Here is a 23,525-nt window from a genome sequence, read left to right as displayed (position 1 = left end):
CCAATGCTCCTAGAAAAACTTGTTTTAATTATGGAAATACTAATCATCTTGCTATTGATTGCAGGAGGAGTAAGAAAAAGAAATATGTTATTCCTGAGTCTGATGTTAGGGGTAGATTAGCATTTTACAAACCACAAAATCCTTGTTTTCATTGTGGTAGTAGTTGGCATTCAATTTACACTTGTAGTTCTTATCATAAGCTGTATCACAATTTCTATGAACCCTTTCCTAAATTTAATAAAACTGCTTATGTGTTCAATTTTGCAAGTTCTATTAAATCTACTTCTGATAAGATAAATTCTATCAAAGAAAAACTTGTCAGAATTGATTCTGAATCACAGAAACTTAAGTTGTTCAAAACAAGGGCCCAACAAGTGTGGGTCCTTAAAAATCTTTCTAATTAATCATCTCTCTGATTGCAGGGTAACAGTAAAAATATTCTTGTCTTGGACAGTGGATGTTCTGGACACATGACTGGAAATAAAACCCTGCTGTCAGAATTTGAGAGGAAGGCTGGACCAGATGTATCTTATGGGGATGGAAACATTGGACACACTCTGGGATATGGAAATTTGATAATTGGAAAGGTGGTAATAGAAAATGTGGCTTTGGTGGAAGGATTGAAACATAATCTACTGAGGATCAGTCAATCACTGATAAAGGCTACCATGTGGTGTTCTATGACTCTCACTGTGAAGTTTTTCAAATTAAAACAAAGAAAGTTTTCTTGAAAGGATATAGACATGGTAACATATATGAAGCAAGGTTGCATGAAAGTCTTGAAAGGAAGCTACCTCCCTTATCTCCAAGGCATCAGTAGATGAAAGCTGGAATTGGCATAAGAAGCTCTTACATCTCAACTTCAATTCTATAAATAAACTTGCCAAGAAGGAGCTAGTGAGATGACTACCAAATATGCTATATTCATCTGATAGTCTTTGTGATGCCTGCCAAAAGTCCAAACAAAGAAGAGTGTCATTCAAAAGCAAAACAGAATGCTCTATCATTGAACCATATCACATGCTACACTTGGATCTCTTTGGACCAGTGAACATAATGTCAATCAACAAGAAACGGTACACACTTGTAATTGTTGATGATTTGACTAGATATGTCTGGGTTTATTTTTTACACATGAAGGATGAAATTCCAGAAATTCTTCTGGATCATGTAAAGCAAATTGAAAATGGAACAAATTTTAAAGTGAAAATTCTGAGAAGTGATAATGACATTGAGTTCAAGAATTCAAAGATGGAGGAAGTTTTCAAGTACAAAGGTATACAACAGCAGTTCTCAGCTCCTGGTACACCTCAAAAAAATGGTGTTGTTGAGAGGAAAAATAGAACCTTGATTGAAGCTGGTAGAACTCTGCTAGAAGAAGCCAAATTACCCACTTACTTTGGGGCTGAAGCAGTAAACACAACCTGTTACACTCAGAACATCACTCTGATAAACAGACATGGTGTAACTCATTATCAAATGCTGAAAGAAAAGAAACCAAGTCTGAAACATCTGCATATATTTGGATGCAAGTGCTTTGTTCTAAGGACTCACACTGATCAGCTAGGAAAATTTGAATCAAAAGCTGATGAAGGAATCTTTGTTGGCTATGCGCCATCAAGAGCATATAATGTTTTCAATCTGAGAACAAATACTATAACTGTATCCATCAATGTATCTTTTGATGATAGAAAGATTCCTGGATTTGAAGAAGACTCTCATGAAAGATTGATTTTTGAGAATGAAAATGCACTACTGGACTCTACATCAGACTCCAATAAATCATCAATTACTGATGATCTAAGTCCTGATACTCCTTCAGATCCTGAAGATGATCAATATATTGATGAACCTGCACATGTTGAGGGGGAACAACAACAAGGTTCAACTGATGGTACCAACATAGAAGAATCAACTCGAGGTCCTTCTCAATCTAATCAAACAGAATCCAATACTGACACAATATCAGGAGAGCATGAGTCAAGTGTTAGTACTTCATCAGGAGATAACAACACTGACTCAGGAGGAGCCTCAAATGCATTTGATGAGGCACATGATTCAGGGGGAGCATCTAGCTCCAGAAGAATATTTCCTCATGCCAGAAAATGGACCAAAGATCATACTCCTTATTTGATCATTAGAAATCCTGATGAAGGTGTACAGACAAGGAGTGCAACTCAAAATGAATGTCTATATCATAATCTACTTTCAAAAGAAGAACCAAAGAAAGTAGAAGATGCACTCAAGGATGCAGACTGAATCATAGCTATACAAAAAGAGTTGAATGAGTTTGAAAGAAATGAAGTTTGGAAGCTGGTGCCTAGACCTAAAAACAAGTCAATTGTAGGCACAAAGTGGGTCTTTAGAAATAAGACTAATTCTGATGGAACCATTATCAGAAACAAGGCTCGGTTAGTGGCTAAGGGTTATTCTTAACAGGAAGGCATTGACTATAATGAGACATTTGCTCCTATTGCTAGGCTGGAAGCAATCAGAATATTCATGGCATATGCTGCACAAAAGAAATTCAAAGTCTTCCAGATGGATATCAAGAGTGCATTTCTCAATGGAGAACTTGAAGAAGAAGTCTATGCTGGACAGCCACCAGGATTTGTGGATCCTAAACATCCTGACTATGTTTATAGACTTGACAAAGCACTCTATGGACTGAAGCAGGCACCTAGAGCATGGTATGAGACCCTTGCTCAATTTCTACTTGAAAGTGGATTCAAAAGAGGTACAATAGATAAAACCTTATTTTATCTAAAAAAAGGTAAAGATTTTCTTTTAGTTCAAATTTATATGGATGATATCATTTTTGGATCAACTAATTAAACATTGTTTGATAAGTTTTCAAAGTTGATGCAATCAAGATATCAAATGAGTATGATGGGAGAGATGAGCTACTTCTTAGGCTTGCAAATTAAACAGACTGATAATTGGCATCTACATTAATCAGTCCAAGTACACAAAGAATCTACTGAAGAGGTTTAATATGCAAGAAAGTGCAACTGCAACTACTCCTATGGAAACTGCTACAAAACTTGATCCTCATGAAGGTACAGCAGTTGATGTCACAAGCTACAGAGGTATGTTTCGTTCTCTTTTATACCTATTTGCTAGTAGGCCAGACATTATATTTGCCACTTGTTTGTGTGCAAGATTCAAGGCAAATCCTAGGGAGCCACATCTTATTGCAGTTAAGAGAATCTTTCAATATCTCAAGGGCACAACACACTTGGTCTATGGTATGCAAGGGAAGCTGATTTTGAACTGTATGGATATTCAGATGATGACTTTGCTGGATGTAAAATAGACAGGAAGAGCACCTCTGGCAGTTGTCAGTTTTTAGGAGGAAGACTAGTCTCCTGGTTCAGTAAGAAGCAGAAATCTATTTCCACTTCAACTGCTGAAGCTAAATATATTGCAGCTGGAAGCTGCTGTGCTCAGCTATTGTGGATGAGAAACCAGCTCATGGACTATGGATGATCATTTTCTAAAATAATATGATCAGGGTTCAAGACTGAATAGTTTAAAATGCTTGTAATATGAAACAAGATTTATTTTGAATACTAATAACATGATATGAGAAAGTTCAGAAATATTTGCAATATATCTCGAAGAAAGTTTCAGAAGGACTTGCCTTATCATAGATGATTTCCAACTTTACTTGTACTCATCAAACAGTTCTACTCATCAATCACTTTCCTTCTTTTTCTATTCCTTGCTTCTATTCGTCAATCACTTGCCTTCTTTTTCTATTTGCAATCTCTTTCTACGCTTCAATTCTATTTACGGATCACTGACTTTCTTTTTCTATACCTCACTTATCTGCTAGAAATCACAAACATCTATCAATACTCAATCTCATACTATTCTAATCATCACATAGACATCATAAGCTTTTATTTACTCTTCGTTTTTCCAAATCCGATTTACGGATTGAAAGTTATGACCAAAACAGTCAAACAACAACCAAATAGGCATATAACACATCAATCAGATAGCACGTAGCACATAACATGCAAGATATTCAATTAAAATAATTTTTCGAAGAAGATTCGGGGTCAAAATGATTTTCCAGGTATTTAATACGAATTTTTGTATATTTTTCGAAATTAAAACGGGACTCTGAATCATTTTATAATTAAATAACAAGGTTCGAATGCCCGAATATGACTTTAAAATAGTTTTATAATAATTATAAAGCCTTGCAAATAATTTAAAATAATATTTTAAGGCTCGAAACTATTTTTCAGAATTTTTAACTCAAAAATAATTAATTAAATCTAATTATTAAATCAATTAAAATCAATCAATTAATAATTAATTTAATTAATTAATTAATCAATTAATATCAAATTAATCAATTGATTAAAATAATTAAAAACTAATTAAAATTAATTAATAAAATAAACTAGATTTATTTTTAAGTAAATAAATAATTAAAATAATTTTCTCAATTATAAATAATAAATTTTAAAATTAAAATGAATTTTTATAATTAAAAACAGAATTTTTGAATTATTTTAAAAAGAAAATTACAGAAACAGTTTTTGGTTTTGAAATTAGGGAAAAACAAGATTGAAATTAGGTTGGTACCCGGGTCAAGAGTCGGGTTTCCGGGTGGGGGGAGAACTCAAGAACACGCTGGAGTTCTCCCCAGAATCCGAAGACCACCCAACTCCGACCAAGCTCCGATCTAAATCAAAACGTGATCGTTTGGCTTGTTTCCAGTGTGCTTTTTATTCTAAATTCTTCTAGAAGCTCAAATCAATCAAATAAAATCACAAACAATGCCTGGAACTCAAAGTCCAGCTAAATCGACATAAAATCGGCGAATGGTTCAAAAGTCTGACGAGCACCATCCCGGAATCCTCTAGCCTTCAAACCAACATCAATCAACTCTTTTTTATACGAACTACATACTGGTACCAATCAATTTGACTAATAACCCTCAAAACAAAAACCCCTAATTTTCAATTAAGAACATTCAAAGTATATAAAGCTTAATTTCTTTAATTCGAGAATCAAACAATAATTTGAACATGTTATTGAACTCCAAATTAGTCATATAATATACCAAAATGACCAGGAAGAAAAGATCTACATTATTATGCCATCAAATCATATCAAAAACATCAAGAACAAAAATTCCTAATTTAATCCATAAATAATTCAAATTAAATTAATTAAATAAGAAAATCACCTTGATTTCTGCGACCGTGGTTTAATATATGCATGCCTGTTTCGTAATCTTGATATTTCATTGTCGATGCAATTGTTAAAAACTGCATAATCCCTATGCTAGAGATAGGTATTATTTGCGTATACCCTTAGTAAAGGGGACCCAAAGTTGAACATTTTCCTAAAACTGGGAGGCGAGGTTCCCGAGTATATTTTATATAGTTTTCTATAACTATTAATCGAATAAGGTATATTCGATAGTTTTGAATATAATCAAACTTATTTTCGATTTTTCAAATAAAGATCTTACTTTCGTACAAGTATATCGTTTGTTATTTATTATACATTTCAAGTATGAGTTTTAAGACTTCTACTTCATTTATTTTTATAAAGATTATCCTTTATGGGAATATTATTTAAATAATAATATTCAGATATTTTCTAACATATAGAGGCTGATTTATTTTATTAAATCATCATTACTCCAAACATTCTTAAAAATATTTTCGAGTCTTCAAAATGATATTAGAAAGTTAGAGCGGATCTCAAAACTCGATTTTAATTTAAGATCTTCCTTTTAAAGGGGATTTAAATACTCGCTCAAAACCTAAGGGATACGGCTCTGTGGTGTAATTTCGACGCAACGAAGTTGCTAATTTGATAAAAGAGTTTGATTACTTGCCCAACGTTCGGGAAGTAAGCCCAATTAAAATGCGTCAACATAGGCGCCATGGGCTCAGTGGGAGTCCATCAAAGTGTAAGTGGCTCAGGGAGTCCATCAAAGCGTAAGTGGCTGAGTGGCAGTCCAGCATAAGGTCCTAATGCGGCCAGGGTGATGACTAGTGGGGAATTCATCCATCTACTAGTAGAAAAGGTGATTTAATTGCTATCTTTGCCTGACCGGCAAGATATCAGGTTTATGCCAATGTTTTATTCTTTCCAAATTCATTGGATATTGCAACTCTGTTTATAATTTTCATAATATAGGTTTTCAAATAGTGTATGAGATATATATATAGGTGTGTATATATATCGGGACTTAATGAAGTATCTCATAACTTCATTTCTTTCAAATGATATTTCAAAGATTGAATCTATTCAAGTCTTATCTTATAGTCTCATCTATGTGATGAACTTTTGAAACTGATTATAACTTGAACGGTGGTAGTTCAAGTAGTATTTGAAAAAGATATAAGTATATTGGAGTATCTTGTAACTTCATCTTTTCAACTTATATCTAGTTAATGATTATCTAATGCATGACAAAGATTTTCAGAAAAATGTTAAGACAAGGTTAGATATATGAGATCACCTTGCAATAATATTTTTTTTATATATAGTTATAAACTGGAACTCTATGTATATTATGTATGGATGAGTATTTCCAAGATTTTATAAAGTATATATTCATATATACTGAATATTTTGCGACTTGGTCGCGTTAAAATATCAAACTTGGTTCATTTCTTCATGACCAAGACTTTCTGAAGTACTATAAGAATGCTCATATATTGTTAATTATTATACATGTTATTTTGGTGGGCTTGTTGCTCACCCTTGCTTTATTCTTTCATCACACAACAATAACTAAACAAGATGAACAGGACCAAGCTCCCAATTCACAAGTGGATAGGAAACGTTCTGTAGTTTCCTATAGGCGTTGATGTCGTTGTAGCTGAGGTAGGAACTACCAATAGGCTAGGTTTTCAACTGTTGATGTCCTAGACTTATGTATATTTATGAATTGTAATAATGGAAAATAATATGTAAAATTATTCAGAAACCCTTTTGAGGTGTAATGACTTATAATTATGGAATAAAATGACTTGTGTTATTTTTGGTATTAATCTCTGAGACTATAACTTGCGGTGTGTGTGTATATTTTGGGGTCATAGTACGCAGTAGTTGGTTGTTTATTACGATTGAGTATTATTAAGGGAAATGGAACTCATGACAACCCGGATCCCCGACCCCGGATTTGGGGGTTTTACATCCTAGATTCTGCAAGCACTCGTCAAATGAATCACCAAACACAGAGAAATCGTCCATGAACACCTCCACATTCTGACCAATCATATCAGAAAAGATAGCCATCATGCATCTCTGAAATGTGGTCGGTGCTCCACATAGCTCAAAAGAAACTCTCCGAAATACAAAAGTTCCTAAAGGACACGTGGATGTAGTTTTTTCTTGATCTTATGGAGCGATACATATCTGATTATATCCCGAATAGCCATCCAGAAGATAATAGTTATCATACTCCGCTAATATATCAAACATCTGATTAATGAAAGGAAGAGGGAAGTTATCCTTCCTTGTAGCCTTGTTTAGCTTTCTATAATCCATGCAAACTCTCTACTCCCGTGACTGTTCATGTAGGAATACGCTCATTCTTCTCATTTGCTACCACAGTGATACCTCCTTTCTTTAGTACACACTGAACTGGGCTCACCCATGAACTGTCAGAAATAGGATAGATGATACCTGCATCTAACCACTTGAGGATTTCCTTCTGCACAACCTCTTTCATGATCGGATTTATCCTTCTCTGTTGCTCCACAGTAGGCTTGCTTCCTGGCTCTACAGAATTTTGTGCATGCAATACGAGGGGCTGATTCCTTTAATAAGAATTCTCAAAAGCTTCTCCTCGTCGCTTCCTGAAAGGTCATATGCAATAATAGGCAAAGTAGATGCATCACCTAAAAATGCATACCTAAAATATTTAGGTAAAGGCTTAAGCTCAAGAGTAGGAGCTTCCTCAATAGATGGCTTGAGGGGCTTAGGAGATTTATTCAGCTCCTCCAATCCAAGAGATTCAAAAGGCATATCCATCTTTCGCTTCCATAGAGAAGAACTCAAATATTGGAACTACTCGTCCACTCCATCATCTTCACTATCGGAATTCCCCAACAAGGCCTTCTCTAAGGCATCGACCTTAGCAATTGATCGAGTTCAGAATTGACCACAGAATTGACCTTCTCCACCTTAAAACACTCCTCAGTTTCCGTAGGGAATTTCATGGCATTGAACACATTAAAAGTTACATCCTGATCCATCACTCACATGGTGAGCTCACCTTTATGCACATCTATCAAGGTTCAGCCAGTAGCCAAGAAAGGTCTTCCCAAGATTATGGGAATCTTCTTATCCTCCTCGAAATCAAGAATTACAAAATCAGCAGGGAAGATGAGATTATCCACATTGACCAAGACATCCTCCACAATACCTCACGGATATGTAATAAAACGGTCGGCCAACTATAAAGTCATATAAGTAGGCTTTGGATCAGGCAAGTCCAGCTTCTTGAATATTGACAAGGGCATCATATTGATGCTAGCTCCCAAGTCACATAAGTATTTGTCAAATGACACATTTCCAATGGTGCACAGAATAGTGTTACGTATAATTGATCACGAGTGGGCTCTTTAGTACTCGAGTTATTAAGTTCTTAGGAGACTTTGTGCCTAGTGACCTAAGGCTTTTACGATCTGGGATCCGCTAACCTAACGCTCGTTATATGGGTACTATTGTATAAGTCTTTCGTGGACCTCACTCATTGCATGGTCAAATAAGCATATTTGTGTTGTTTATGTGTTGTGAATAAAATCGTGAATCCATATAGAACTCCAATATAAGAATTGAAGTGTTATAAGTTATTTTGAGTCTAGCTTTTATTTTATTTATAACCTTGCGGTTGCTTTGATGAGTATTGAGTCATGATTATTGATCTAGTTGCGATAGAATATCTGTAAGCAATTATACACACGCATGTCTCTGATTTGTAGGTTAATTTGTAAGGTTTGATTAATCTTTATGTGAATAACTGCATTTGTTGAGATGTTGCTTGTTGATTAGTTTAGTTATTCTATTGGGGATCGTTGCATTCATGCATTTTTATTTCTTGTTCTTTGAGTCTATTTATGCTTGAGGAAAAGCATCGATTCAAGTTTGGGGGTATGTTGAGTGGCATTTATGACACTTTATAACGCTCCATTAAGCTCTGAATTGGTGTATTTGTACTCAATTTGTTGGTATTTTAATATGTTTTCTAGTGTTTTTGCATTTCAGGCATCAATCTGGGATTCAGGTGAATTAGCATTGATTTAATGCTAATATGGTGTTAGGATGGTGTCCAAGGAATAAAGGATCATAAAGACCAACTCGTTGTAGCAATAAAAGAAGGCAATTCCAGTTTTTCCAGAAGACCGGCGCGCCCGCGCTGTGCTAGCGCACGGTCGCGCCATAGATACAGAATGTCAGCGCGCCCGCGCTGGTAAAGCGCGCCCCTGCACCAGGTCGGGAATCCAGTTTCCTGTTTCAAATAGAAGACTGTTTTTTTGGGCTTTTGGCTTAATTGTGATGCTAATTAAAGATAATAAAAAGATGTTTTTTATAACGAAGCTTAAGGAAAATATGACAAGTAGACCTATAGCACAATTCAACGAAGGCGATGAAGATCTAATTTATTCTTGTGAATCTTTATTCTAAGTTGTAATCTTGGATGCTCGTTTCTTGTTTTGTTGAACCTAATACTCTGGATTACGTACTTTGTTTATTATTTGTTTATAAAGACTACGTTTATTATACCATGCTTTCATCTGAACCCACGTTGATGATGAGTCTGATTATGGGCTAATCATTATCGTGGGGTTCTAGCGAATTTATTTATGGATTTCTTTAGTTGATTTGTTTCGATGCCTTTGTGTGTGGTGATTGTATGATAAACTAGTTTTGGTTGTGCTTATTCGTCTTATGAGTGTCGTAAACTTATAAGATAGCGTGTTAATTCTTAATGAAGCGACATTGAATTTAAGGATTTAGAACTTGCCATGCTAGCATAGGTTTATGTGTTATTGTTATGCATGATTCATAGGTAATTTTAACCATCTTACTTGCCCTACGTAATCACGATAGATAACTTGTGCATTAAACCGTTATGTTGTCGAATTCTATAGACATATAGGGTCTCAATATAATTGGTGTTTATTCAGCTTCTATCTCTTTTGTGGATGTCTAATAATATGGTATTCATACAACGAAAGTTGGCATTTATCAGTTTCGTGTTATCTGATTAGTGTCATCACCATTACATGTTAATGTTAAGAATGAAAAGGCTATTGAATGAAGTACTTAATGAAGTTAGAATCCCATGTTGTGTCATATATTATTCAACTCTCTTTACTCTCTTTAGTTAATGTTCTCTAGTATAATTCTCAATAGTTAATCGTAGTATAATTAAAACCCAAATTGTTATTCATCTTAGCATTGAATAATAGCCATATCATTGTTGCATAAGTGCATCAATCATATAGTTAATTTAACCAGTCTCTGTGGGAACGAACTAGAAATAATTCTATATTACTTGTGATCGCGTATACTTGCATGAATTATTAGCGCGAGCTTAACGACTAACATCTGTATATACTTTTATACAGTTTTATTTTATTAGGATCATCAATTTTTACATTGTGTCAAAGGACATGTTTGGTTATTGGAATTTTATTAAGTTAATTAACTTATTGGCATAGTTCAGGTTATTATTTTATTGACCTAAATGATACAATGTTTATGTGTATATTTGTTTTTAGACTAGCCAAGTTCATGATTTGTAATATCAAGGTTACGTCAAGTTTTTAATTTTAATGACATTATATTATGCAGACTTAGTATATTATATTTATATATTTATAATTTATATTTTATTTATTTGGTTATCCAAAACTAGTAAAACAATTATGTTCATTTCATTAATGTTTTATGCATGGATCATAAGTTCAGTTTTGTTGTGTTTTTATACGGTATCACTATATATATATAATATTAATTTAATGGGTGCCTTCTTTATAAACCAGATATCGTAGACCTTATTTAATTTAAATTTTTCCCCATCTTAATTTGGTTTATAAGCGGTGCTACACATTTGCATGCACCACTATATAATGGTTTAAGTTTGGTGTGAGTTGTTAAGTGAATATATTAAGAACTCTATATTACGGATATAGTTCATCATTATTTAAATTAATATTTTAATTATTTTGTGGCCATGGCTAGTTCACGGAACAAAGTCAGGGGTGTCCGTGTTTGTAGTATCTAAAGTTTATTCTTTTACTTATGTATTAATAATGTCAGGTCAAAGTCAAGACAATCATGATTGTGGAATAAATGTGATTATTAAATTCAATCTCGTAAAAGGGTGGTTGCTAATAATAAACTATATTTTTTGTTATTTAGTTTGAGGCTAAGAATTTAAGAATCGTCTGTGGATTTTGTTAGCATATTAGTTTATACTCCTCTTAGCTTTTAAAAATACTTCATTCGTTCAGTTCTTCTGTATCCTGCTCATTTATTTAAATATTTGATTTGACTTTTTCTGACTTCCGAAAAATATTTTAAAATTGATTTGGAAATTTTTAAATATCTGTTTATGCGATTTTCAAAAATTATTTTTGACACCCTCTACTTTGAAAATCTGAATTATTTGTCTCAGGTAATTTTTAAATTTTACGAGAATATTTTAATTTGAACCCTTAGAGATATAGGGTATACCAAGTTAACCAGCTGTAGGGGTACTACAGCCATGTCATTGCGGCACCAGTGACACGACACTTCCGTGACAGTGTGATTGGTCACGGCGTATCACTCTGTTAGCTCTTGGGAGGAGCTTTTACACATTTGATATTTGTTTTAGGATATGTGGGTGCAACCAGAGTTTGATTTGTGATTTAAAATATGGTGACGTCGTATATGCTGTCCACGTTATCCATTATGTTGCACGCATTAGGTACCCTATGATGTGTGTATTTATATCTGTTCTAATCTCGGTATGAAATATCCTAACCCCTCGTTCTTTCAGCCATGCTTCTTTTTTTTTTAAAAATGATTGTTTAATATAAGTTGTGAAATCTTCATTTCTGATTTCTGTTTTATAAATTGTATTCCAAATTCGTATTGGGCGTTTGGCTCATGTCGTATTCTTTTTCTGGAAGGTGCTTAGGGGGATCTGGGACTGTGTGATGGAGAGCTACCCCATTTCATTGATTAGGATTTCAGACTTTATTATTATTTAGACTTAATTATTTATTTAGAGATTTCAGTAATTATATTAATTGTTTAGACAGTTTGGAGATTTAATATTATTTAGGAGCTTTTAATCTGTTTAATTATTGTTTAGAAATATATTAGTGCTCTGTTTGCAAGTTTATTGATTATAAGTAATATCTCCTTTTATTATTTTTAAAGGGGGTGTTAGAGAGATGGCGACAGAGCTTAGGTTCTTTCTTGTAGAAAACCTACTTAGGTTGACCTGTGGGTTTGGGTAGACGATATGATGGGTGTTCTATTTAATTTCATTTCAGTCTGCTCTTTATCATTTAATTCTGCTTCATCATTTTGAAATCTGTTTGTAACTACTACATCATATTTATTCTGGTAATCTTCATCTATTCGCTATCTTATATTATAGATGCCTCCTAGACGTGATCCTTTTCACATTGACCCCACTCAGCTTACTGAGATGATAGGGCAAGCAGTGGCTCAGGTTGTATAGCAGGCTTTGGCAAACCAAGGAAATCAGAATGGACAAGGAAATTAGAATGGAGAGGGAATTTAGAATGGACAAGGAAATCAGATTGGCAATGGGAATCAGAATCAGAACGGTCAGGGCCATCAGTTGGAGCCGTTTGTATGGTTGAAGAAGTTTGTGAAGCAAAAGTCGGACTCTTTTAATTCAGCACCGACTCCTATTGATGCTGAAAATTGGATTGTTCATCTCGAGAAGATTTTTGATGCACTGGGTTGTGATGAGATTCAAAAGGTCAAGGTAGTTGTGTATAAGTTGGAGGGGGATGTTCAGAGGTGGTGGAGAGGAGTGAAAGCTACTAAAGGGGAGTAGTATGCAAAGGCTTTGGAATGGCAGGGATTCAAGGAGGTATTCTATGAGAAGTACTTCTCTAATGCTGTTTGGGAGGCTTATTTAAGGGAGTTTCATTCTATTTTTCAAGCACTATGATAAGAGCATTACTGATTATATGGCGAGGTTTAAAAGGTTGGCTGGATTTGCTGGGACAGTTGCAGAGACTGCTACACAGTAGGCCGATAAATTTAAATGAGGGTTGAAGTCTTATCTGAGGGGTTCCGTAATTTCTTTTAAATTTGATAATATGGTAGAGTTGGTTGATGCAGCAAAGGATGTTGAGAATGAGCACATATATTTCAGGACTTCCAGGTCTAATAGTGGTAGTAAGAGGACTAAGGATGATCAAGGTTTTGTACAGGGTAGACAGTGGTTTGGAGGTCATAGTGGTTAGCAGGGACAGTGGTGCGGACATAATCAGAATAGAGGGGATCAGTCATTCCATGGCCGAAATCAGTATGTTGGTCCGAATCAGAATCAGCAGTTTCAGCCACAGAAGCAGCTTAGGCAATGGCAGAATCGGCAACATGGGCAGAACCGTTACTCAGGGTACGGGGGAAACCCCAATATGATTCCAGTGGCTTCTTGTGCTACATGTGGTAGACATCATCCAGGTAGAGCTTGTTACAGACAGACTGGGGCTTGTTTCTTGTGTGGTAGCATGTCCCATAGGGCAAAGGATTGTACAGTGTCGCGCAACACTGGTGGAGGAGGAGCTGGCAGTGGTCGTGGCAGTCAGCAGAATCCAACAGCCAGAGTGTTTGCATTGACTGCAAATCAGGCAGCAACTAATTTCAGGAATATTTTTTATTGGTAGACATGATGCTTATTTGTTATTTGATACTGGTTCGACCCATTATGTTGTGTCTTTATCTTTTGTTCGTCATCTTGATGTTACACCTTCATTATTATATCCTCATATGTCTATTACTACCCTGATGGGGAATTCTGTTATTATATCTGATGTATATCGAGAGTGTTGTTAGTCGCTAAACACGCGCTAATAATACACACAAGTATACGAGTTCGCAAGTAGTATAGAATCTTTTCTAGTTCATTCCCACAGAGACTGTATTGGTTAACTATCTAATTTATGCACCTAAGCAACAATGTATGGTTATTATTCAATGCTAAGACTATAAAAAATTGAGATTGTTTATAACTAAGAATTACTATGAGAATAAGATTAACTGAATTGATATATATAACAAACATAGGATTCTAACTTCATTAAATACTTCATTCAATAGCCTTATTATTCTTAACATTAGCATACAATGGTGATGACACATTGATAAACGCAAACTTTCGTTGTACGAGTACCATTCTACCAGACATCCATAAAAGAGATAGAAGCAGAATAGGTACCAATTATATTGAGACCCTATATGTCTATAGAATTTGACAATATAACGGTTTAAGCACAAGTTATCTATCTTGATTACATAGGGAAAGTAAGATGGTTAAAATTACCTACTAATCATGTATAACAATTACATGAACCTATGATAGCATGGCAAGTTCTAAATCCTTAAATTCACTTTCGCTTCATTAAGAATTAACACACTATCTTATAAGTTCGCGATGCTCATAAGACGAATATGCACAACCAATACTAGATATCATACAATCACCACATACTAAAGCATCAAACAATTTAAATAAAATAAATCCATAAATAAATCCGCTAGAATCCCACGATAATGATTAGCCCATAATCAGACTCATCATCAATGTGGGTTCCAATGAAAACATGATATAGCAAACGTAATATTGCTGCTTCGAGCCGGCTTTCTGTAACGCCCCCAAATTCGGGGTCAGAGGATTTGATCGTCACTATAAAATTTTAATCCAAATTAACCTGTTTAACCAATAAATAAATGTCAGTGGAAGATATTTATCATTTATGACCCCAAACTAATCCAAGATCTTTTAAGGTTACAGTTCTAGAAACAAGATATCCAAATTCCACAAATAAATTTTTCACTTTCTTTTAAAACTCTTTTCATTAAATTCCAACTTAAAACTAAACCCACTAGTATAACTTCGAAATGAAGTATACTAGGCCAAATAAAATACACAACTATAATATAATATAAACAACTTTATACAATAAAACTTACACAAATCCGCAAACCCTGGACCAACCACCTTCCCAAAAGCTTCTTCTTTGCTTCCTTTAATTACGCAGCTAAACAGCGCGAGCTAGTCCTCACTGGAGGTTAAATTTGAAAACAGGCAAGTATGAGCGAAAGAAATGCTCAGCAAGTTCATTATAATATATATATGGTTGTTTTGATATAAAACCGACATCTGTATTAGAGCAGAACATTTGAAATCATAATTGCTGAATCATAAAATTTTAGTTGAGGAACCCCAAAATTGATTCCTTAATTGTATTCAAAATCATTTTGATATTTTTGAGCGAAATGCTTCAGCAATACTTTGAATTTTGACGAGAATAAAACTCGTAAAACAGTGTTTACGGAAATACCGTAAACAATAATAACAAGAAACAATGATTATGGATTGAATCATAAACTTTACTCAAAACCGCACTCTTTGAATTTAATACTTATTTTGCTGTCATATCAAATTAGATATCAATACGAACTTTGATGCTCACAACATTCCATACTGAAGTCAACATCAATCATCTATACTAATACCACCTTTGATATTTAACAACAACATAAGTATCAGCATAAATCAGAAATAGTTGATAAATCATTTATTCTATGAATATTAAAACAATTTAGAAAACCATATTTTAGATTGGAACCAATAATATTTCATGTTGTTCCCGATGATCAGTCGCGAAACAACACCGGTATCCCGCAGCCATACCGTAAATATAGGTACTACTCGTATCCCGAAGACACACGGTACCTATAGGGCGCTATAAAAGGCATAACTAGCCTTTAAAGATATTACAGCTGGACCGATATCTCGATCACCTACTATGTAACCAATAACCAGTAACCAGTAACCATTCCAATCTTAAAAACCTTTTATTGAAAAAGGAGCTGAATCCTTCGTAATCCTAAATAATTTTTATTCCCCCATTCACTTGGGCAGGAATACTCGCAATAAAATCATCTTTCTCAAAATCCAAAACATTTATAAATCCGATAATTGGATAAGTAAAATTACTTGACTATTCTGAACATAGAATAGCAGAAGAATATTTGCATAAACAGAATCATTTAATTCAGCTATATGTAAAACATTTATCTATCTTGAACTGAGAATTGGGAAAGCAATACTTGCATGGAAAGATGTAAAATAAATATCACTTGAACAATAAGTGATGATAGAGATACTTGCCTTTGGGTTTTAGTAGTTAGTCACACTCGCAAAGACGCATCTATTCTGACATTCTGTCTTAAAATATCACCATCTTTCTTTTCAACACTTCACCGATCTGCTGCTCCTGCGATTGCTAGAAGCCCAATATCCAATATCATTCCATTTCATTTTTTATCCTACCCCTTGTCCTGATCACTCGAACGATCCGCATCTATAATTAAAAGATATAGCTTTAATCATCTAAACGATAATAACTCGACGAACTGCGCGTCAAAACCCTAATGTCTACCCATACGATAGCCCACACATAAAGGAAACAGTCAAACACAAGACTCTTGACCCACATACGCACATAATTCACATAGCACATAAGCACATAACTCATGTATCACATAATTTATAACTCACATCCCTCGCTTTGTCAAAAGGTTCGACTCGATATGTTTAAAACTGAAATAGGGTCAAAGATATGATTTTTCGATCAACAATCGACTCAGAATGACTTGTAAAACAATCAACCTTTCAAAACAAAAGGATTTGGGTCTCGAAAATATTTTTATTGAAAGCGGAATATTTTTTTGAGTCTAGAGGCGTTCGTTTCGTATTAAACGGACGAACGGTTTATTTATTATGAATTTTTGAACATTTTTCGGAATTAAAACGGGTCTCCGAATCATTTTATAACTAAATAATAGGGCTCGAACACCCGAAAATAATTTTATAAGAATTATCAAACCTGGAAAATAATTTAAAATAATATTTTAAAGCTCGAACTATTTTTCGGAATTTTTAAATCATAAGAAATAATTAACTCGAATTAAATAGTCAATTAAAATTCATTAACTATATAATTTGGATTTATTTTCGAATAATAATAAAAATAATAATCTTCAGAACTAAAAATAATATTTTCTTTGAAATCGGAGAGCACCTTCTCTATTTCTCGGACTACCAGTGGATATCATATCCACACAACCAACAGCAATCAACACAATAATTTATATTTACGCGTATAAACACTCCAGAAATGAATAACACGGCCACCTGAACCAAAAATCGGACCAAAAGTGACTTTTCCAACAATTTCTAAAAATTATGAAATAAATATATAAACACTAAAATGCTATAATATACACAAGTACGAAGGCGGAATTTCGGAATCGTTACCCAAAATAAATTTTGATCACCCCGAAGAGAATATCTGATGTCCCGAAAATTTCTCCAGAAAAATCCGAAATTAATAGCCATAGACATATACACGCTGAGATGCCATGTGGAGTAATCACCGCCTCCAAACTCTTTTTCTACGCCCCAAAAATAAATTAAAATGGAAAATATGCTCCGCGAATTTTCTTCTCAAAACCTCGCAATATATATACCTATGCGTAGGTATCGAAGCGCTTATCGTTTATATATATACCAATTGAAATTTGGATCTACGGTTTGAGAGATATAAATTTTTGAAAATTGAAAAGTATATAAACAGGGAGGGACAGAGAGAGAGAAGAGAGAGGGAGTATTGTTTTTTTTTTGTAAAGGAAATGGGGAAGGGTGTATACTCGGGTACAGGGGGTGGGGGGTGTGCGTGGCAGGGGTGGGGGTGGGGGCTAGGTAGGTTACACGTTTTTTTTTATTTTGTTTTTTTAACTAAAAATTAATACGAAATAATTAAAATTAGCCCAAAATTAATAAATAGCGGGAATAATATTTAATCAAATAAATATAAAATTTAAATCAACATTTTCTAAAAATTCTGAATATTTCAAAAATGCGAAAATATAAAATATTTGAAAGTCCCACAATTTTATAAAAATAAAAATCTGATTTTTTATGGGGTTTTACGTCCCGAAGGGGCCCGGTCCGATAATTTTTATGAAACCAAAATATTTTTAAAATTCTCGGAATATTTTAAAACTAATAAAATAAAATCTTAATCATTTTCAAAACATTTATAAAACGCGCGTCATATCCTCATTTTACGATTTAACGAACAAAAGTGCTGGTAAATATAACCCGAAAATTTTTCGAAATAATTTTAAAATTCTCGAAATATTCAAATACTAATAAAATATAAGTTTCATGATTTTTGAAATATTCTGGAATTTAATCCTGAATTTACACTTATATCGAATCCAAAAATAGATTATTTAGCCGCTAAGTAACTATAAAAACGATACAATTTAATACCAGAATTGGATAATCATCAAAACCGGGCTTTTCATAAAATACCATATACAAAAATAATGTAAAAATATCCCGTCTCTCGAGAATACGGGTTTTGTTGATTTATCGAAATGGTTATCGTACCGAAAATCTTGCGCAGGTTCGCGCACGGGTCAAACCGTAATCCGGATCGAAAAAGTCAAAACACGGAAAATGTCCGGAATTACCAAATTAGGTTTGAAAGGAGTTTTCGGAAGGGTTTCGGGTTTTAAAAACGCAAAAACGGTTGATGTTGAACGATTCCCAGCTTTATAAAATAATTTTATAATTATTCAGAAAATAATTAATAATTCATAAATCATTATAAAATCATATAACACTCCAAAAATTACCAGAAAAATACCTTAATTATCTATATTTTGTTCTGGACATATAAAAATTCAAATACTCAAATAATATCACATATAAACACCCAAACATCAATTCCAATTATCATATATTTCACTAAAAAAATTCACATAAATAATTCGAAATAATTATAAAAATAATATCTGAAAATATGGGATATTACAATCTATTCCCCTTACAAGGATTCCGTCCTCGGAATCAGCAGAAGAAAGCACTAAGGGATCTTCTAGCCAACTTTACATTTCCAAATAACCTTCATTTTCCATAATCTCAAATAAATCTTGTATTCCTTGTATAATAAAACTTTTACAGGAGTTTCACTGTGCACCACTGTTCCATTCACATCCTTTGACCAATTCTTCAATAGAATTACTTTTTACTGATTGCGAGAAAGAAGAATAGAGAGAAAGATAGAGAGAAAGAAAATAAAGAGAGAGATAGAGAAAGAAGTAAAGAAACAGATCGACTTCGTTATACGCCACTGATATTCTAATCGCATCGCAGTCCACTGTTGCTCTTGGTAATTCCATCACACCGCCTTACTTTGACTTGACCATAATAACTCAGCTTAACTTGATTGGCATACCTTCGAATATTTGGAATGATAAAATCATGAAATTTCAAAAAGAAAAGAATTTGATACCATAACGGGACCAAAATCTGAATTTGAGAAAAAGTGTTGTTGAAATGAAAGAATAACTGAGAGATCAATATGATCAAACGAACTTGGTATTGCGTGTCCAAATTAAGACACTACTAAAGGTTGTTAACCTTCATGTATTCACAATACACACAAGTGATGGCGTCTCATCCAACTCCTATCACACATACAGGTATACCTTGTGTCCCCTATAGTTAGGGTTGTTCATCTCAGTCAGAATAAAAGAATATCAAAAGAATCCAAAATTAAATGAATAAAACTAGAAAGATTTCAAAGCTGATATTTCTGAAGGAAATGAAGTCCAGAGAACAAAAATTCTAGCATAAAATGACTAAAAGAGTGTTAGGGAATATCCTCTAAAAGATACCTCTTTTTGAGAGATGACAATAGAAGTTAAAGAAAGGGAAGGTATTGCCAAAGTCTTAATACTTATCTTCTATTTCAACTCTTCTGTTGACTCGTCATCCAACTCTAGACCATTCTTCATATTCTAAGGATATCGATAATCTTCATCGTCGTCGAATCATAGTCTCGGAAGATTCCACAATAGAATTTGCAGCTTCCTGGAGTTCCACCCAGCTCAGCACAACCATCTCGAATGAATGCGCCTATCTTAACTAACTCGTTGGTACTATATCCAATAGTCCAACAGGAACTCGATATGAGCTCAAACGTCCTCACATAGCTATACACACTCCTACACACTCTCGTTTCTAGTTTACTATAACCTCAGCTCTAATACCAACCTGTAACGCCCCCAAATACGGGGTCAGAGGATTTGGTCGTCACTATAAAATTTCAATCCAAATTAACCTGTTTAACCAATAAATAAATGCCAGCGGAAGATATTTATCATTTATGACCCCAAACTAATCCAAGATCTTTTAAGATTATAGTTCTAGAAACAAGATATCCAAAAATCCACAAATAAATTTTTCACTTTCTTTTAAAGCTCTTTTCATTAAATTCCAACTCAAAACTAAACCCACTAGTATAACTTCGAAATGAAGTATACTAGGCCCAAATAAAATACACAACTATAATATAATATAATATAATATAAACAACTTTATACAATAAAACTTACACTAGTCCGCAAACCCTGGACCAACCACCTTCCCAAAAGCTTCTTCTTTGCTTCATTTAATTACGCAGCTAAACAGCGCGAGCTAGTCCTCACTGGAGGTTAAATTTGAAAACAGGCAAGTATGAGCGAAAGAAATGCTCAGCAAGTTCATTATAATATATATATGGTTGTTTTGATATAAAACCGACATCTGCATTAGAGCAGAACATTTGAAATCATAATTGATGAATCATAAAATTTTAGTTGAGGAACCCCAAAATTGATTCCTGAATTGTATTCAAAATCATTTTGAAATCATTTTGATATTTTTGAGCGAAATGCTTCAGCAATACTTTGAATCTTGACGAGAATAGAACTCGTAAAACAGTGTTTACGGAAATATCGTAAACAATAATAACAAGAAACAATGATTATGGATTGAATCATAAACTTTTCTCAAAACCGCAGTCTTTGAATTTAATACTTATTTTGCTGTCATATCAAATTAGATATCAATACGAACTTTGATGCTCACAACATTCCATACTGAAGTCAACATCAATCATCTATACTAATACCACCTTTGATATTTAACAACAACATTAGTATCAGCATAAATCAGAATCTGAATCAAAACCGCATTTTACCGTTAATCCAACACGGAAACAGTTGATAAATCATTTATTCTATGAATATCAAAACAATTTAGAAAACCATATTTTAGATTGAAACCAATAATATTTCATGCTCCCGATGATCAGTCGCGAAACAACACCGGTATCCCGCAGCCATACCGTAAATATAGGTACTACCCGTATCCCGAAGACATACGGTGTAATACCCCAATTTTTGGAATTTTTGAAACACGGATGAATAGTAACTTTTGTTGATGATGCTGATTAAGGAAAATTATCAGACCACGCTATATAGGAGTATTGTTATGCAAATTCTAAGATCGTATTAGTATTCTGTAAAGTAAATAAGTGTATGTAAAGATCGTCAGAATCCAAATTCGAACACTTTGATTTTTTCCGAAAATCAACCAGATACCGAAAGAATTGAGTATAAGGCAACATGATTAAAAGGATTTAATTCAAGGATTATAAGAGAGGATCATAAAAGGAATATAAAATATTGAGAAAGGTTTAGGGGAACCCAAGTAATAAGATCCCGGGTATGATCCCTCAAATGATAAACGAGAACGAAAGTTGAGCGAACCGTATAACAGATCAGCGGTCATTAGCCAAGTAATTAGGGGTTAATCAAAGAGGATAATGGACGATGATGTCATCACACCAACAAGAGGAAGACAAGTGTAACAAGATGAAATAAGCAGATGACATGAGCATGACAAAGTGGGAAGGATTGGTTGGTTGATTGTGAGCCACACAATTTTTACCATGGTAACAATTTAATTAACAAACAAAAGGTAGCAACCAAGCCAAGGCAAAACAAATCACAAAACACAAATTAGAAGTTGACTTTTGCTTTCCAAGAACAAAAGCTCTCGGCCAAAGCCAGAGCAGCAACTTCAAACTACCATATCTCCTTCAATACTCACTCAAATAGTATGTTCTATAGCTCTCTGGAAAGGTATTGAGATGGCCTACAACTCTTTCTCACAAGTCTCGTCCAAATAAGCATGGTAAGACCCTCGTTTTGATAGTTCTTTCAATCTGACTTTTAGAAACTTTAAAACCTAACTTTGTGTTCTTGATTTCTTTGGAAAGATCAAGCTTGTAGGAGGCTCCCTAAGACTTCCTAGCTACTCTAATCACTCCAAGGAAGGTATAACACCTCCAAACCCTAACTTTACTTTGAGTATTATGATGGTTTTGATGGATATAGTAAATGAGAAGCATGATGCTTGTGTCTTTAGAGTTTGGATTGGATTTGTATTGATTTGGATGTTGAAATCTTGTTTATAGTTAATGAAACTTAAGTATAGCTAGTAGTTCATGTGTGGGGTTGTATAAATTGGAAAATCTTGAGGTTTGGGGACTGATGTAGTAAGGTTTGGATGAGGGTTGGTTGTATTGTTGGTTGTGAGTTGAATGGTGGTTGTTTGGAGTGGTTTAAAACTTGGTAATCGCGTAAACATAGTCGTCGTAATGCCCAATTTCATACAACTTCTTGATCTTAGTGTTAGGGACAGAGATCTAACTATTGAATCTATGAATTTGCCATGTTTAGTTAGATTATGTCGTAAGCTTCGTTTTGATATGTGGTTCGCTTGAATCCGATGTACGGTTCAGGAGAAATGACCGTTTTAAGTAACGGCATTTCGTGAACGAACCATTACCCCTCGCCTTACTTTGAAACCTTGGTTAAGGCCCTTAAATGACTAATTGGAGTATGAAAAAAATTATGTAAAGTGGATTAGGCAGTTGGTAGAGTACTTGCGAAAGAATCGCCTTAAAATTCTTAATGGTTAATTTATTAAAAATGGTGGAGCCAAGGGTACTCGAACGACTTATGTGATTCGTTAAGCGTAGAAGTGACCATAAGCGAACATTAGGGTTCAATTGGTTAAAGTCTAGTTTCTTAAGCGACCGTGGGTTAATTCCGACTTATGTTGTTGTTCATAGGTTATCGAACTCACTCTAAGCTTAAGTCTATCCAGGAACACTCAGGCAAGTTTTCTACCCGTTATACTATTGTTGCGATGTATATATGTATATGCATTATCTTGTGATAGATGCATGATGGTTAATTAGCAAATCTTGCGATATATTGGAGCATACTGATATGGTTTATATGCATGTCTATTTCGTAATCTTGATATCTATATGTTGATTCCAATGCTTATAATTGCATAA

The sequence above is a fragment of the Apium graveolens genome, chromosome 8, assembly GCF_009905375.1.
Source record: "Apium graveolens cultivar Ventura chromosome 8, ASM990537v1, whole genome shotgun sequence".
Classification (NCBI taxonomy): Eukaryota; Viridiplantae; Streptophyta; class Magnoliopsida; order Apiales; family Apiaceae; genus Apium; species Apium graveolens.
The sequence above is the reverse complement of the archived record's forward strand: the minus strand, read 5'-3'. Positions refer to the sequence as shown.